We start from the raw sequence: 6,946 nt of genomic DNA, 5'->3' as shown, positions 1-6,946 counted from the left end.
GCCGTTTATTAGATGTTAAAACTGAGGATAGAAATGTAATTTCATTGGCTTTGCCTTCCCAGGTGTTCCTTCTCATGTGTTCCTTTTCACTGAGCCAGCTTGATTTTCTCCGGACAAAGGTCAAGACACGACAAAGTGGTGGCGCACGGTGACGGCTGCCGGCACCGGATTAAGAAGCGCGACGGAGGCGCCTAGGGTCGTATCCCCGCCGTCGTGTTCTCGCAGAACTACATCTAAACAAACCCTACCGATCCGACTTCTATCGCCACGACGGTCTCCGTCTCCGGGAAACGCCTCCTCACGACCGAGAAAAAGCAGATTAAGACAATTCTCAACTCCGTAGATTCCCCTTTCTTCTGCTCCATGACATTTTCGTTCCAGATCTGGGCCGGGTCGGGCTCCTCAACTTTAATTGAATCTGGAAAGTACTTCCCATTAAGATTCACAGAGATAAAGAGTTGAGACTGGGAAGATATTGAATTTGGTGTTTGTATGGGCTGAAGATGGATCGAAATTGAAGGGGAAATGATAATCGGAGCATTACGCCTCCCCGACGATTGCCCTCCGGAACGGCTACAGTGCCGAGAAACTAACGACACGAGTTTATTGCCGAAGAGATTAGAAGACGCGAACGAGAGGCTCTTGAACCTCGCAGCACGAAGAGCAGAGGCGTCGTTCCTCTCAACCGCGCAGGTATACGGAGCGAGCTTCGGAGCTCCGATTGCTGTCGACATTGCCTATCTGCACCTCTCTCTTCGATCGCTATGGAGGAGTGTGTAGAGGTGAGTGAAGAGTATTTTCACAAACATTTGAGGCTGTTTGTGAATTTGTTTGGCCGCCAGTCTCGCCTCTTGAGGCTGAGACTCCCCCATTTGTCCAATATTATCCCTATTCTTAGAGGTAGACGGATCCTGGTCTAATATTAGGGAAGAAGATGACTGTTGATATGAGTTTCCTATTTTACCCTTGAAAATAGACAGAAAAACAAACTGAGGACCATTTTGGTTAATGTTTGCATAGTCGAGGACGCAATTGGACAAATTTGAAAGTCAAGGACCAAGTGGTGAAATGTTCATAGTCGAGGGACCAAATCGGTAATTAACTCATATGATTTATGAGTATCGAGTACGATACATGATAGCATACAATTATGATATAACTAGCCTTGCAAGCATGATTCTTGAGTCACAATTTGCTAGCATTCAAGCAATTATTCAATAAAATATTCAGGTTCACATGCAATATATAGCAATAAATTGCATTATGAGATGAGAAAACCTGGTGAGATTTGTATTAGTGGATGTTAGAGCATCCCTATCAATGGAGTTTTTTCATGGTTATTGAGGAATTTTTGTAAGTGTTATTAGGAAAAAGAAAGTGAGAGGGGAAAAAAATAACAAATCAAATTAGAAAACAAAAAAAAAATAAAAAATATAAGGCTGTCAGGCGCGGGCCCGCATGGGCGCTGCACAGCAGGCCTCTTGTATTATTTTCCAAAGTAGCGAAATCACTGTTCCATGAACTCCATTTTACAGATGCTTCATCCTCTTCTCTCTCCTAATCTCTCTCTCTTCCAAATCAAATTATACTGTTCCAATATACCCATATAATGCATCGATAAGGATGCTCTTGGCCCACGAAACCAGCGGTCAGGATTTGCCAGAGTGGTTTTGCACTATCATGACATCATATAGGTATGATAAGACCGCAATATCTTCATTTTTAATCAGCTGCGTTGCTACTTCAATTTTCCGCCTGAAATATTTCATCGCCAATATTTTCATCCGCCTGCTTCTAATGGCAACAGGAAAAATACAAATGAAAATTCATTTGATAATAAATACTATAGCACTTATATTAATCCCACTTGGGATAATGGGTTAGTATTATGCATATGTTACTCTCAAGGGCAGAACTAAAGTATTGAACATCATAAAAGAATTAAACATCAAGTACTTATCTTTAATTTTAATGTGTAGCAAAGGTCTGGCAGGATGCATACCAGTTGTTATGTCATGGACTCCGGGTCCACCTTGCAAGGTGGACCTAGGTTCATGTTCACAATTTTAGATTTTCATGTTCACAATTTTAGAACTTTATGTTCACAGTTTTTGAACTCTATATTCACAATTTCATAATTCTTTTTTTTTTGTGTGTGAGAACAATTTCATAATTCTATATTCACAATTTCAGAACTCTATGTTCATAATTTCAGAAATCTGTGTTCACAATTTCACATTGGAAAGCTACCGTTAGTATCTTCACTCGAATGTGAAATTCCAACTTTGCCCATGGTATAAACGGTGTTAACAAAATAATCTAACAGAAGGACTAAATTGACAACCGTCTAAATGATTGAGGGACCAAATTTGTTCAAATTAAAAACTAGGGATAACATTTCAAATGTGATAATGATTGAGGGACCAAAAGTGCTTTTTTCCCTTTATTTATTCGAAAGACTCTAAGTAGTACAACATTTGTTTATTCATTAATATATTATCAACTCTCTATGGACTCCACCCTTTTAAGAGCTAGAAATGAGGCGGGCAGACCTACTCCCTTTTAAGAGCTAGAAATGAGGCGGGCAGACCTACTCGGCAACGGCACCATCTTGATGAACTCCACCGCAACATTGACGGAGTTGTTGGCGGCGAGGTCAATGAAGGTGTCGGCCTCGTTGGACTCGGCGGTGCCGCCGCCGGCTAAGTCGGAGAGCGCCCGGATAACGATGTAAGGCACCTTTTGTTGGTAGCAGACGAGGGCCACGGCGGCGCTCTCCATTTCAACGGGGCTAACGTTAAACTTTTCGTATATGAAGTCCCTATAGGCGGCGTTGTCGAGGTATATGCTTGCGCTCGTGCCTTTCTCAACTCTTGTCACCTTTGGAGTGTGGGCTAAACATTTTGTTGCATTTACGCAGCCTTCCAATTCCAAACCCTACAAAATATCAACTTATTATAAGTGTTATTTTTTGGGGGTAAGGATAAAAACGAATAGTCAGTATTTAAGAGTGTACATATAATTAATTCAATCTCGTGGCTATGGACTGGACGAGGTAAATTAGCTTAGATTACTTAACCAATCACTATATTATGGATCAAGGTTACTACATTGTGGACCTTAGTTCATGTGTTTGTGTTTTGTGTTATGACGTTTTGTGTCTTGCATTATAAAATTTTGTACTTTATAAGTATGCATTCTATATCTAAACCTTTCAACAAAAGATAAATTCTATATCTGAATCAAATTAGTATATTGTATCTTATGTTATGAATTTTTGTGTCGTGTGTGTTGTGTGTGTGAAATTTTGTGCCTGTAAACACAAATTATATACCTAAACCAGATTTGAAAAATAAGTAAATATATAACATGTGTATATGTCTTGTGTTATGTTTTTTGTGTCTTGTGTTACGGAATTTTGTACCTTACGAGTATGAATTCTGTACCTCGTCTTTTTAATTCCATAACGCTATATATGCTATGTGTCTTGTTTTGTGTTATAAAATGTTGTACCTCAGCTCGTTATTTCAATCCATGGTCCATAATACTATGTGGACCATGATCCATGATATAAATTGTCGTTACCTAGCTGTGTGGGTCAAATTAAAAAGGTCAAATAGACAACTTACATTAGGAGTCTTACCAAGCCAACAATCAAATCAACAAGGTTGAAATTGATCTCAATTATATTAATCCTTATCTTCTTTTGAGTGTGAAAATTAAGTACCTCGAGTGATTGGGCAATTTGGAAGTAATTAGAGTCAACAGGAACCCAAAAGATGTGCTGCCTTTCCTCAGGAGTGGCGTCAACAGGGAAGATTTCCTCAGGTTGATACCAAACGTTGTTGAGAAGGTTGTCTTGATAGTTGCATTATATTGATCTACGTTTGTGGCGTATTTGGAAAATTTGATGAATCCAAGTTCTCTCGTGTAGTCTCCGTTCGCTTCTAAAGGCAGTTCATTTTCTGGACCATCTCCATATATACCTCTGCGCCCAAACAGTAATTAATTCATAACTATTTTTCTTCAATTAATTCCCTACTAAATAAACACCATTTTAAACTAATTAATTAGTCTAATCTCACCAGAAAGGTAAATTATTGTGTGGACAATGATCCAAAACGATGTCGTTTTGATGTTAAAAATAAATATTTTTATGAGTTTAAATAATTTATAATGTACTTGATGTGTTAGAATAATGAAATTTCTAGGTTAAATAATGTATTTTATGAGTTAAAATAATGTACTTTATGTGTTGAATAATGTATTTATGACTTAAAATAATGTACTGTTGTGTAGATTACGGTCAAAAAACACATAGGCCCTGTTTGGTAAATAATCAGCCTATCATCCAATTTTGGCTTATTTGACCACTATTAGTTGGTAAATAATAAGCTTTTTGTAACTCCAAAATGCTAAAATTCAAAAGGCTACTCAAAGCAACCTTTTCAGTTAGCTTTTTGAGAAAAAAAATTATACCAAACAGCCATCAGCTAACAACTAATTTATCAAACAACTAACCCAAACAGCCAACCCAATCAGCTAACAGCCATTTACCAAACAGGACCATAAAATACATTATCTTACTCTAGAAATTTCATTATTCTAACACATAAAATACATTATTCTAACACATAAAGTACATTATTCTAATTCATAAAATATATTATCTTACTCGAAAAATTTCATTATTTTAACATATAAAGTACATTATTTCAACTCATAAAGTGTATTATTCTAACTCATCATAAAATATATTATTAGCCTAGAACGTTCATTATTCTAACAAGTCTGTGAAACAAGAACTTTTCTTTTTAACATCAAAATCATGTCATTTTGAAGTGTGGTCCACATAACTGCGTGGACTGTAATTTGTCACGGGGAATGCAGTACGCCCCAATCTTCGATCATCTTCTTTTTAAATAGGGTCGTCCATTCAATAGTCAAGAGCCAACACCATTCATTATTTCTAAAATCTCTAAAATCCTCAAATCAAAATGGTTCCAGATTTTTCCCACTATATTGTAAGTCCACCCATTCCATATCAACTATCTTTTAATTATTATTTTTTATTTATTAACATTTGTAATTATGATTTTATAATCTATAATTTAATTAAACCGAACAAATATATTTAAAAAATTATTACAAATTTAATTCAAATTATTAATTTAATTAATAATTATAAAATTTAAAAAAAATAAAATAAAGCATTTTTCTTAGTAATGGAAAAGAACAAAGAAGTGGTCACTAGTTAGCGGCCATTCTGAGACTGTTAGTGAGTGGCATGCACCCACTAAACGCTGGACATACCTCCTCACACAAATTTTCTTTTTACTTTTTTTTTTTTAATTTCACAAAAGTTTAATGAACCAAGATTTAAGGTTTTTGCAGATGAACTTGCCAAACATTCAAAGGAGGTTTTTGAGTCAACCCAAAACTTGCTCAAAAACATCCATTGGAAGCACTCATATGCCAGCCATCCTAGCCCAACCCAATGAGTTCGTCCATTCAATAGTCAAGACTCAAGAGCCAACTTAGGCTCTGTTTGACAGAGCTTATTTAGGAGCTTATAACTTATTTTAAGCTATTAATAAGCTATAAGCTCTGTTTGGTAATGTTCTCAAAATAAGCTAGTAGCTTAAAATAAGAGCTTATTTTGAAACGCTACTTGGGGTAGCTTTTCAAAAATAAGCTAGTAGCTTTTTAACTTTTTCTCATCTTTATCCTTATTATTTTAAATAAATGACGACATCCTTTACCCCACTCAATTAAAACCCTTTTGACATTTTCTTTTCATTATGTTTGATAGTAATTTCAGTTTGACATTTGTGTTTGAACATTAATTTTTGTATGAACTAATCTTATGAATTATAAACATTTTTTTTACTATATGTATTTTCAAATATATATTCTTACTTTATATTTTATTTAAATATATTGATTTCATTATTTTATATTTTAATGTATAAACAAACCTATTTAAATTTAAAATTATTTAAATTGTATGAAGATGTCATTTTTAGTCTTTTTACATTTATCAGCTTATCATAAAACTAATTTTACCAAACACTTTTAAGCATAACAGCTATCTTAACAGCTGTTCAGATTTCAACTTCGAGCTTATAGCTTTTCAGTTTTCAGCTACTTTTCAGCTTTCAGCTACCTTTTCAGCTAGGTTTGCCAAACATAGCCTTATTGTTGGTCCCAAGGGGATGGGGTACAAGTCTAGAGGGGGGGGGGGGGAATAGACTTGTATAAGATTTTGCAAATCTTTTTCGACTTCTCGTGTGTATTGGACTTAGGATGTTTAGGTCCGATACCTCACAAGATGAAGACAAAGTTTTATGCGCAGTGGAAAGGTTATCCCCTTTTAGTTAGCACGAGTTTGAGTTAGTTCGAGAGGTGCGGTTATATGTAGTGCAGTTCGAGAGTTAGATAGCGAGAGATAAAAGCAGAAAGTAAATGCGAGAGAGATTTTTAAGTGGTTCGGCCAACCCGCCTACATCCACTCTTCTTCCAGAAACTGCCTGGAAGGATTGCACTAAAACTTCCCTTTTTAGTACAATATCGAGCGCTTGAGCTTTGATCACGAAGCCCGCCTCAAGCCTCAGGTTTTTCGCCCCGCTTCTTGTTACTCCACCTATCGAGCACTTGAGCTTTGATCACCAAGCCCGCCTCAAGCCTCAGGATCTTCACAAGACAGCTCCCAGGTTACTCCGCCTCTCCTCAGGTTTTTCTCCCCGCTTCCAGTTACTCCACCTCTCGAGCACTTGAGCTTTGATCACCAAGCCCGCCTCAAGCCTCAGGATCTTCACTAGACAGCTGCCAGGTTACTCCGCCTCTTCTTGCTTAATCCAAAGCAAGGACCTTTGGTTGTCACAGTTGAGTGTAACAAGCTCCAATCTGACCAAAAGCTATCGTTGAATCAACTTCGATGTAGAGC

General features: G+C 36.7%; 1 pseudogene; it reads right to left on the bottom strand.

The window, feature by feature from the left end:
- Positions 1 to 442: 442 nt before the first annotated feature.
- Positions 443 to 6,946, bottom strand: part of LOC116027085 — a 41,094-nt pseudogene continuing 34,590 nt past the window's right edge.

This window comes from Ipomoea triloba, chromosome 8 (genome assembly GCF_003576645.1).
Source record: "Ipomoea triloba cultivar NCNSP0323 chromosome 8, ASM357664v1".
Taxonomy (NCBI): Eukaryota; Viridiplantae; Streptophyta; class Magnoliopsida; order Solanales; family Convolvulaceae; genus Ipomoea; species Ipomoea triloba.
The sequence above is the reverse complement of the archived record's forward strand: the minus strand, read 5'-3'. Positions and strand labels throughout refer to the sequence as shown.